The sequence below is a fragment of the Rattus norvegicus genome, chromosome 10, assembly GCF_036323735.1.
Source record: "Rattus norvegicus strain BN/NHsdMcwi chromosome 10, GRCr8, whole genome shotgun sequence".
Classification (NCBI taxonomy): domain Eukaryota; kingdom Metazoa; phylum Chordata; class Mammalia; order Rodentia; family Muridae; genus Rattus; species Rattus norvegicus.
In genome coordinates this window covers 3,936,448-3,948,591 of record NC_086028.1, presented here as the reverse complement: position 1 = coordinate 3,948,591, position 12,144 = coordinate 3,936,448, and the positions used below count along the sequence as shown (strand labels likewise).

The window sequence follows — 12,144 nt, the reverse complement described above, 5'->3', positions numbered from 1 at the left end:
GATGAAGTATTCTGCTTATGTGCGTTGTTCCTGGCCTATCCTGAGTGAAGCTCTTCTGTGCTGTGACTCCTCCATCACCTTTCAAAGGCTTCTCCTGACGAGGATCCCAGAGAGCTTCTCATGCCTTTGAAATAGTCTCAGCCGTTAGTAATGGTAGGAATGACAGAGTCCCTTGATCTGAATGGCTCTCACCGTACTCAAGGATCCTTCTTGTACTGAAATTCCTTGTTCAAGATATGCTTCCCCCCTCGTGTTCTAAGAGAAAAGAAGAGCATATCTAAGAAATGGAAAATACCAAAACAGAAAGCCCATATGTACAACCAAGTCTTAGTAGCTCACGTGAAGTTCCACAACATATTTGTGGTGTGTCACAGGTTGTGTCCTTGGTTTTGTTGTTGTTGGTGGTGGTGTTGTTTTTGTTTTTCTGTTTTTTATTTTTGTTTATTTTTTGCTTCACAACTGGAAGCGGTCTGTCACACTCTCTGGGCTAGCATAGCTATCTAGAGACCAGCACAGCTCCTGGAACAATGTGGGGGTTGGGGGCAAGGAAGTCATGCAGCTAGTGAATGAATCAGTCACCATTGAGTAGATCTTATAATAATCCTAGCAGCCTTAGAAATGATGCAGGATTTCCCATTTCTGGTTCAGTACAATCTGTTAGAAACTGAGTGTAGGGCTGGAAATATTGCTCAACATGCACAAGTGCTTGTGGTACAAGTCCTGAGTTTGGATCTTAGAACCCAAGCGAAAGGTCAGGTGTGGCCGTTGTAGTGTAACCCCAGCATTGTGGGTGCAGAGACAGGTGCAGGGGCTTGTTGCTACCAGTCTGTCTTCGGGTGCAGTGAGAGCCTCTGTGTCAGGGGAGGAGAAATCATGATGGATGAGGACACCAGATACTTCCTCTCGTCTCCTTATGTGCATAATGCACATAATAAAAGATGAAGAGCTGAGAGTGAACAACTATCTCCAAATCCAATGACCCTGGTTGTTTGGATTTAGATTCATGGCCCCCATTCTCTTCCTCTCTGTGTCTCTCCTTCTCTCCCTCCTTTCTCTCCCTTTCTTTTCCTCTCTTCTTGCCTTCTTTTCACCTTCTTCTATCCCTCCCTCCTCCCCTTCCTCTCTCTCTTCTTTTACTTTGTCAGGTTATCCTTGTTAATTTATTTCAGCACTTCAATACTTACATTTCATAGTACTTTACCAGAGTATTTTCCTATAGACTTCATCATTAGAGCAGGATGATACTTTAGTATACCATCTAGCTTAGTTATGCATCTTGATTTCCCTAATTAACACTTTCTAAAAACCTGTAATGTTGATGATGTGAAGGTTTTTTTCTGGTTAAGCTCAGGTAGTGGACAATTTGGTTCACAGGACATGGGAACTTCTCTACTTAGCCATGGTAGCACAACAGCTGCTCTGTGTCAAACATTAAAGGTGGCTGTGGCCAGGTGCACACGTGTAGGTGTGTATGTGAGGGCCAGACGCTGATAATGATGGGTGGCTTTCTCAATTTCTCTCTACTTCATTTTCTGCTCTGCCTGGAATTCACTGGTCAGGCCGCACCACCGTGATCATCTCTCCTTCGCAGCACACCTGCCCTTTCATATGGGTACTGCAGTCAGACTTAGGTCCTCATGATAAGTGATTACACAGCAATCTAGTATCTTCCCAGCCTCCTAGTAATACTTTCAGTACAAAAGCAGTGGTGGCCATGCTTGTTCATGGCTCCCACTTCCACATGATGTGTCTTCACCAGTAAACCTACAACAGAAAATACTAAACCAGAAAGCCCATATGTACAACCAAGTTTTAGTAACTTGCCTGAAGCTCCACAACATATTTGTGGTGTGTCACAGGTTATGCCCTGGCTTTTGTTGTTGTTGTTGTTTTGTTTTTCTTCCCAACAGGATGTGATCTGCCACACTCTCTGAGCCACTATCCCAACGTGGCTCCTCTCCTTTTTAACCATGACGGCAGCAGAAACCCAAGTGGGACTAAGGGGTTTGCTCACCCAACTGCAAATGCTAGTGACTGCTCAGACTCCCATCTGGAGCGCTTCCTTCCACAAAGCCTGCAGGATTGTGAACCCTTTGCGTTGCTGCATTTTAATCTTTGCAATGAGCTCAAGGCACTGCCTTTTTTGCTGGAGAATCTGGAAGCTATAAGGAAGACTCCCACTTATCCCAAGAATATAGATTTGAAGCCAACAGTGGAGACTGATAATGGCTCAGCCACTGTGCAACTGAGAGGCTGTGTGCCTTGTTTTCCTCGTTAGTGATGTGGAGTTAGTAGTTGTGCCTCAGAAGGCACTTAAATGAGAATTAAAACAGCACAGTAGTGTGTAATTTCCTTGGGGAGGTTTATGGCTTTTATCATCATTATTTTTCTGACATTTTATGGACTTAATGATTTCTGTTGCTAACTTCTAGTGTCTCTAATGTAGTGTATTTGTCATTGTATTGGGCTGCACAATTCTTTGTTACTGGGCTACTTTGAACATTTTAGGGGCTAGCAGGATTCATGGCCTAGTAGAGCAAGGCAGTTTTGTTTTTTTTTGGTTTTTTTTTTTGTTTTTTTGTAGTTGTGACAATTAGAATAATGTCCTGAGAGTACCAGTGTTCCCTAGATCTAGGGGCCAATTAAGAGGGAGTTCAATATGACTATCTCCTCCCTGTGATTTTCTATCTGTAGCCTGCACCTTCCTCATCGAGTGAAAACATTAAGAGGTGGTAAGGAAGTGTAGGCCTTCAGTGGAAACAACAGGAAAAATGTGAACAGGTTGTAGGAATCATTTCATATTAGAGCCAGATATTTGGGGAAATGCCCTCTGGTCCAGCCTTCTAGGTCATCTTAATGACCCGGGAAGAACCTCACAGCCACCTGGGGAAAGTGTACAAGGAATCGCCAGGTAAGACCATGGCAGAGAGAAGCAAAATATTTGCTCATTCAACAAGCTTCGTCCACAGCTATGGAAACAAAAGGAGTATGAGATAGCTTCTCCATACTGCAGAAACTCGTGACATAATCCAGGGAGGCAGATAAGAAGGCAATAAATGAAGAGTCTTCCAGATTCAAAGTCAAGAGCTTGGTGGGGCTTAGAGAAGCTCTTTATTTTTCTGAACCTTGATATTTGAATAGAAGGCAAGTACATTCTGCATTGATGTGGAATACCGGAGAAAGATAAGTGCTTATTTCCTGTCATGGTAAAATGCCCATAGAATTATCAAATGTCCAAGGAATGGCACTTACCCATCAGGACTGGCCATGGTGCTCATTCCTTTTTTCTGAAAGGACACTAGTTTGCTGAACACTGGATTCTGGAGATTTGTTTAATTGACAATGGTGTCTCCAGAAATTTGGGTTTCTAAGGCCTCCCTGGTGCTTTGTATCTCTGCAGGTTTGGTAGAGGTGTCAGTTAGACGTATCAGGTTGTGAGTGTACTTTGTGTGTACGAAAAGTGGGTGATTGGCTTCCTTTTCCAAATGCCAAGTCTAGCCAGCTGGATTGTCTGGACTCCCTCCCCCATTTTGCCCATATTACTCAGGGGAGAGACAAGCCCATGCTATGCTGTGGGATTGCTTTCGTTGAAAGTCATGGAAGTAATTGGCCTGCTGTCTATCAGCGATTGCCTCTTTATATTTCCATTATTATCAGTTCTATAAACTAGTTCATTCACTCACTTAGCAAACATTCTGTGCTATATCTAAGAGGGAGATTTCTCCACATTAATGGAGAAGAATATTCTATTGTTTAGAATTGTTGACACACATTGGATCAAATCTAGTGATTTTATAGTTTTTTTTTAACTTTCCCTCTAATAATATGTGCACTCCATGGTTTCACTGGAGATGGGGCTGTCCAGCTACCATGAGTTTCATGCCCCACCTCTATCTTTCACTGAGTATTCACAGTGTGTAAGAAAGTCATTAGAACCCACACATGCCCACACTGTCACAGGAGAGACCTGGTGTTAGGTGGATTGAAGAACCAGATTACCTACAGGGTCTGTCACTGCCAAATATAAACTAAGTTGCTTAACCTGAGGCCAATCTTCTCATTCATAAAATAAAAAGCGTAAGTAATAGCTACTTTAATTAACAAATCAAATTAAATAATGTTTATAAAGAAGTCCTGCTCAAAATACACTACCATTTTATTATACACTAGTTATTACTTATCTTGAATAAGCATTTATTATGTAATTTTTAGTTACGTAGTTGGTTACAGTGCTAGGCACTAGTGGGGATTTGCAAACTAGTTCCTAACTGGGCTAATAAGGAAGATAAGATGGCGATTTCTTCTATGGAGAAGAGGTGAGGGTGGTCATGCAGACTGAATATTAAATACCTAGGAAGACTGCTGGCTTCTGCCCAATAAAATGTATGTTTGCCAAATGTTCCCTAGATCTTGGTGGGCACAAGCACTCCCCTTTGAGAACCAGTGCTGTGGAAACTCTTCTAGAAGAAAAATGGCTTTTGTGTGATTGGAGTGAGCTTAGATAAGAGAGAAGTGACTGGGGAGGTGGGCAGGGGTCAAATACAGAATCAGGGGTGGCTGATGAGCAAGAGCTTCGTGCCTTGAAGGTGATGGAGATGTTTCAGTCCATCCACACTAAGGTCTGTATGGTACAAATAGCCCAAGGATCTTAATGTAGTAAAACAGCAACAGGCACACACAGTTATGGTAAGGTAGCCACAGTTCTCCATGTTGCTTCACTTGGAAGCCTGGAAGAGTAGATTCTCTGTTGGCCACACCTCACTCTTGGCCAGAAAGACAAAGGAGAGAGTGTCCTTTTAAAGATCTGCTTAGAAGTGATGCACATCATAGTCACCAATTTGTCTGTGGTTAAAGTGAGGCCCATGTTTGACCCTCCTGTCAGTGGTGGCATGAAATAATTCTTCCATAACAAAGAGTGGCAAATGTTTTGAGTAATAGTTGTTTCTACTGGAGCATGCCACGGTCAGGCCTGGATTGTGAGAAGCAAATGTAATTAGATATGAAAATGCCAAGCCCTATTCAAACATCAGCAGCTATCATTACTTTGTACAACCTGGGTCCTTATTATTCAAAGCCTTGCTGCCTAGCTCCAAGGTGTTCAGCAGGGAGCCACAGCTGCTACTCCTTCAGGGTTTGCCTCAGCAGGAGATCTCTGCATCCTCTTGTTCTTCCTGGAGCATCCAACATTAGGGAAGAAATGAGGCAGATAGACAGGGCTACACTATTTTCTCTTGAAAGGGTAAAACCCTAGTGGGGAACATTCATCCCACAGCTCATTGCTGGGTTATCCCAGGCTTTGCAGACAAGGTTCAAGTTCAGTTTCTCCCTTTGACTTATTCTATTTATCTCTCTTCCTAAGATGAGTGTTCCTTCCCTAGTGAATACTCTGAATCCCAAGGGTTAACATAGCCTTTGCCCATGGAGAATCCAGCCTATCATGCTGTTATAATGCTAACAAGGACACTAATGTATTGGTTTAAAAGACCTTAAAGTCAACCACAAGATATGTTTTGACTATGTTATGTCTTTACCACAGGCTAAGAAGAGGAAATAACCAGATTGCAGAATTAGTAATTAAGCAACAGATCATTCCTTGGGGGTTTGTCTGATAAAAACACTGTTGGTCCTTATGGAGTCTGTGCTCCTACTACTGTAAGGCTTTGTGGCAAACAACCAGAAGCAAAAAATACAAGCCCAGGCCATCTGCTACTGCGAGTTCTGGGCTAGAAAGAACCTTGAAGAGAACTCACTGGCTTTCAGTGGCCAAAGCTCTCTAGAAAGATCCACCATGAAATACTTCCTATGCCATGGTTCAGTTGTTTGCTGAAAAAATGAATGTAATTTCTTACGTGCCTCTCTTAATTAGAGTATAGCAGCCATGAAGCTGTGTGTCAATTAGGAGGACCTGAAGCTCTCGATTGCTATATGGGCAATGGTGGGCAAGTCACTTCTTTGTAGCATGCAGAGGACAATATTTACCCCACATGACTGTCCTGGGGATTAGATGAACTTAATAGATTAGTATAATTTAATTATATAATATATAAATATATAAATTTATATAATATATAAAATTACGAGTATACAATATTATTTATATGTAACTGATATATAAATATAATAGTACAACAATTTAATATGTAACTAAAAGTAAGAGCCCAGAGCTTGTATTTTTACTTCTGATTGATTCCCAAAGAACATTACAGTAGAGCCCTGCAATATTTACCATAGGAGCACAGACTCCATAAGAACCAAAACTGTTTTGTTAGTAAAAAACCCCAAGGAATGATTTGCTGCTTAATTACTAATTCTGCAATCTGGTTACTTCCCCTTGTTAGCCTATGGTAAGGACACAGCACAATGAAAACGTCTATCTTGTGGTTGACATCTATCTATCTATCTATCTATCTATCTATCTATCTATCTATCTATTTATCTATCTATCTATTATCTATCCATCCATCCATCTACCTATTCATCTATCTATTTATCTATCTATCTATCTCTGTCATCTATTACTCATCTATCTATTCATCTATCATCTATCTATCATCTATCTATCTATCTATCTATCTATCTATCTATCACTGTCATCTATCTATCATCTATCTATTCATCTATCTATCTATCTATCTATCTATCTATCTATCTATCTATCTCCATCCATCCATCCATCCATCCATCCATCCATCCATCCTGGCAAAATGCATGGCATGCAGAGAAGATCCATAACCATGTACATACTCTCTTTTCTTCTTGAGTACAGTACACATCACTTCCTTGTCCATTATGGAGTTTGGCGAAGACTCTAGTTAGGGTATGTTTCACTGGCTAATTGACAACACGTATAACAAAGTACGGCAGTCCCTTCTGCCCCACTCATATTTAATAGACATTTATTTTGATTAATGTATCTTGTTTAAAAATAAGTTAAATGATTAGCAGGGTTTCTTCATAGGTACAAACTCCACTAAGTCAGGGGTGGGAAAGCCAGGGAACTGAGTTGAGATTTCTGTTATAGGATTGGGACTAAATAGAAAAAAAAGCAGTGATTGATTAATGATGTCTGTTGCAAAAGCAAAATGCAAAAGTGGTGGCACACGCACTTAAAATCCCTGCGGCAATACAGAGGCGAATGCCAGCAGCAAACCACTGAACTGAGAATAGGACCCCCGTTGAAGGAATCAGAGAAAGAACTGGAAGAGCTTGAAGGGGCTCGAGACCCCATATGTACAACAATGCCAAGCAACCAGAGCTTCCAGGGACTAAGCCACTACCTAAAGACTATACATGGACTGACCCTGGACTCTGACCTCATAGGTAGCAATGAATATCCTAGTAAGAGCACCAGTGGAAGGGGAAGCCCTGGGTCCTGCTAAGACTGAACCCCCAGTGAACTAGACTGGTGGGGGGAGGGCGGCAATGGGGGGAGGGTTGGGAGGGGAACACCCATAAGGAAGGGGAGGGGGGAGAGGGATGTTTGCCCGGAAACCGGGAAAGGGAATAACACTCGAAATGTATATAAGAAATACTCAAGTTAATAAAAAAAAAAAAATCCCTGCGGCATGCTGGCCTACCAAGAGGTTGCATCTCTACAAGACACTTTCTTCCAAATAAGTTTAAGTTTTTGCCATCTCAGAAGAATTCTAGGAGAGATGAAGGGAAGGGATGGTAGAACTCAGGAAATCATGTCTGAAAACTTCCAGAAGTGTTCAAGCCATCTAAGGCATGCAAAATGAGGTCTCATTTGGAGTTGACAGTGCTATGCTGGCCAAGGAGAAGTAAATGAAACACATGTGTTTGAGTTGAACTGGGAGACAGGCAGTGTTATCTATTACAGATGCTGTTGCATGGTGATCCCAATATGAATCAGTGATTGTAGTCTGATGTTGTGAAAAAGTTGTATCCCAAGATACTTGGGGAGTAGGAGATAGCCTGAGTTGGAGCAAGAAAAAAATCATCTGTTAGTAAATGGTGTTGAGTTGGTCCTATGGGAGAGACTTATTAAAGAGAAATGAGTCTTTAAATCCTTGAACACAGTCTGTGATCCCACTCTTTGAGTGACAGCTACCCTCAGATTACTATAAGCTTCAGTCCCCTTTCTAAGCCTCTGTCTAAGCCTGCTTCTTCTTCGAGGTCTCTTCTGCCTGTGGACTCATGGCTAACTCCTTTTGTGTCTCCATAACTAAGCTTAAGTCAATTCACATAAGTGCAGTTTCTTAAATGTTTATGGCTAACTCATTTTCCTAGCAAAAATGAACAGTGTCTAGTCACTTCAAATAGGGAGCTAACAAGAGGCCAAAGAAACAATTCCAGAGAAATTCAATTTGACGAACTTGCTTATGGAAGTAAGGGTGCAGAATTACCTGTAGGTGCATGCGCTCTTAACTACTGAGCCATCTGTGCAATTTCTGTTCATGTGTGAGGGCGTGTGTGTATGTATGTGTGTGTGTGCCTGTGTACATGTATGTGTGTGTGTATGTATGTGTGTGTGCCTGTGTGTATGTATGTGTGTGTGCCTGTGTGTATGTATGTGTGTGTGCTTCTGTCTCTGCCTCTGTTTCTGTGTGTGTATCTGTGCTTCTATCTCTGCCTGTCTTTGTCTCTCTGTCTCTGTCTCTCTGTCTCTGTTTCTGTTTGTGTATCTGTGCTTCTCTCTCTTGTGTATGTGTGTGTGTCTGTCTGTCTGTCTGTCTGTCTCTCATGAATGTGTGGACATCCATTGCAGTGTGGTCAACATATGTGACTCCCATAATATAACTAACCGTTTCTTTTCCTCATGCTCCCATCTTCCCCTCTTCTCATCTCTTTCATTCCCTTCCATTCCCCTCTTCCCCACTTCTCTTCCCTTGACACCACTTCTATCTACCCCTTCCATTATCCTTCCTTCACGAATTTCTTATGGGATGCTAACAACTTTAAATTATTAAGAAGAAAATGCCTCTTAGAGATTATAAATCCCAGTGATTTACAAATGTGTTTCACAGAAGTCTTGAATTCTAAAGGACTGTTACAAGTCAGAGAGTATGGAGTAGGGAATTCTTCCTTTCAGCCCAGAGAGATGGGCTTATACACTGGCACATCATAAAGAATTATTGATGAAGGAAGGGGATGATGTTAGAAGAGAGAACAGAGGGGAATGGAAAGGAAATGAGAAGAGACAAGGCAAAGGGAAGACAATGAGTAAGGGATATGAGGGGAAGAAAAGAGAATGGGAGACAGGAGGGGAGGGAGACAGGATGGGGAGGGGCTGAGAGACTGCAGAGGATGGCTGGGAAAGGGATGTTTGTGAGGTCAGGGAGGATGCTAGCAGCCCTGACTTGACTGATTTGGTCCTTTCTTCCTCAGCTCAGTAGACATCGCATCTTCTATTTAGAAGGTGTGATAGCTGCATCTTCTTCTGAAACCCTCAGTGGTGGGTGGTGCTCCTCTTAGAAGGCCTCAAGATGCCCAGGCAATCTGTAAGCAAAGGCAAAGCTGGGAACCATGGGAATGAAACCTTCAAATAGAAGGCTACATGTTCGTGGACACGTGAGATTAGCCATGGATTTGGCAAAACTGGATGTTGCTAAATAGAATCCTTATGGCCTGTTCAAATGAACAAAGGAGAAATGATTCATGATCAGAGCAAGTATGGCCACATAATATGAGTTGGTGTGCATGGAAAACCTATGTCTTCCCGAATCCTTCTCCCTGTGAGGCATCCAGCTATTCCCCAGTGCTTAATCTTTTCCAAAACGTATGTTATTCCTAACAATTTAATATTTCTGTAACAAATAAGGCAAGTCAGGATAGAATTTGTTATTTGACCTTTATGGGTAAAACAAGATTAAAATTGGCACCTTGACACCACAGAAGAAACACCTCTTGCTGGTCATTCACCGAGCCATGGATTGTGACTCAAGTGAGCTTCCCAGTCATCCCATCTCTGTGCTCTTGCTATGGCCCCTTCCACTTCCACATGGCTTCTCAGCTTAGCTCATCCTTTCTGCTTTTGCTTCTCCATCAGTCCTTTGCTGATTAGATGGCAGTGTGTCCACAGGCAGCCCAAGCAGTCCTTCATTTGTCTACCCCATAACTCCTCCTGGCAACTGTTTCTTATAACTGGTTCTGTAACAGGAGGGCCGTGAGGCATAAGATATTATCCTTTTCCTCAGTGTGCTCACTGTTGACCCACATATGCAAATAGACACATGTCAGCCATGTAGTGAGTGTATTCATAGACTCCGAGGTAAAGAGAGGGTGGAGTCATTAGGAAAGGTTAGGGGATGGCTTCCAGAACATTTTGAATAATACAAGGAACTGTGGAAAGACCCAGTTGCAAATCTACACAAGTGTTTTGGAAAAGGGAGGAGATGTAGAACTATCTAGAACTACTCATGAATAAAGGAGAAGGAGAGTGGTCAATGATGAGGAAACACGGGGCCAGACCGCAAAGACCCATGTGTTACAGGAAGGATTTTCACTGTTCAGATGGGAGGAAACTGGTGACACCTTTCTCAAAAACTCCTCTTTCCCACAAAAGTAACAACAATAAATTTAGAAGACAAAAACTAAATAAGGAAAGCCACTCACCCACCTTGCATAGGAATCCTGCCATTTAAAAACCAATGTGAATACTTTCGCTTCTCTCCTTCTGGTTTTTCTTCTATGCAGTCTTCACTCTGTGGGGAGGACTAGAGGGGGCTTTCTAAAAAGGAGTAGCGAGTTCAGCTTTGCCTGAGAAAGCAATCACTTCCTTAATTGTGCCAGTTTGGTCACTAGGCAAACTCTTATGTGAGTAGGATAATTTATTGTCTTAAGGTATCTATTAGAATTGCTGAGACATTCAGAAAACTTGAAAGAGAAGTATGAAGCTGTCTTTGTGGCCTCAGCCTGGTGTTTCCTTTAAAGTCTTCTCATTATGGAGGCTGATGGCCACTACTCTTTGTCAGTTAAAGAATAAAAAAAAAAAAAAAAAAAACAAACCAAAACAAGAAAGTCACAGAAATCTGCCTAAAAACACAGCATCCAGTTGTGGCCTCCAAACACCTCCCATACTCTCAAGGACTGTAATAATGGGTACTAAGAACATAGCTTGCAATGATAACACTGGAGGACCAGATCTGTACATCTTCCCCACTGAAGCAGGAAATTAACTCAGCTTGCAGGAAGATGCCAGCATCAACCTTCTAGTCTCCCTGAAATGCTGCTGTAGCTCTCATTTGACTTACATTTCTGAGGCCCAGCTTTGAATCTCTGCTCTGCCAGAGAAAGTTCTGTTGGTCTGACTTTCTTGCCTCGGTATAGACCATGTAAAGTGATGGTTCACAAATCAATGTAATTTGTTTTAAAATGGAGCATCTCACATGGAGGAAGCTGGGTGATTAGCAGTAACTCTTAGTGTCTCTTAATTCAAACCAGGTGCAGCTGGTGAATTCTTTTCTTCAGTTCCTGAGTGTGAGGCTCGCAAGCTCTGGTGCCTAAGCACACAGTTTACTATATTTATTTGTACTGCTCTCCTGAAGCTTAACTTTTGTGTGTCCATTTTTACCGTGTCCATTGCACATGTACACCTATGTAAACAAGCATATGTGGGTGTTACAGATACACAGTTATTTTTTTGGCGGGGGGGGGTGCTTCTACATGACTTTCCTGATACTTTTGCTTCTTAACAATAAAGAGAGACATAAATGTATACAGGGAGGGAATTCTTTATTAAAATGAGGGATACAGATGGGCTTGGAGGCAGGCCAGACTCCACAAGGGGAAAAGATAAGCTTTGTCTGACTTTATGGGTCATTTACATAGCAACCTGCTCCCTCATGTTCATAGAACCTGAGTATTTTTTTCCAGCTTGTCCGTTGGTTGAATGAAGCTCAGGTAGAACAGGGTTTCCAGTCTAACCATGCCCTTTGTATGCTAATCTCTGGAAACTCCTTCTCTACCCTGTTCTCCAGTCTCCTGCCTCACGTGCATGTTCGTATACACCTGTGTGCTCATGCACCTGGAGGCCAGAGGTTAACATAGGCATCTTCTTCAACTGGAAAAAATCACTGCTTTTATTTATTTATTTATTTATTTATTTATTTAATTAATTTTTGATTCACATATGTATACAATAAAATATGACCACAACTAATCTTTAATTTCTCCATCTGTCTC

The 12,144-nt window shown here is 41.9% G+C and overlaps 1 protein-coding gene across 3 annotated transcripts in view; it reads left to right on the top strand.

Annotated features, from left to right (window-relative positions):
• Shisa9 (shisa family member 9) overlaps window positions 1-12,144 on the top strand; it is a 292,994-nt gene that overhangs the window by 187,027 nt on the left and 93,823 nt on the right. The gene's annotated exons all lie outside the window — the stretch shown is intronic.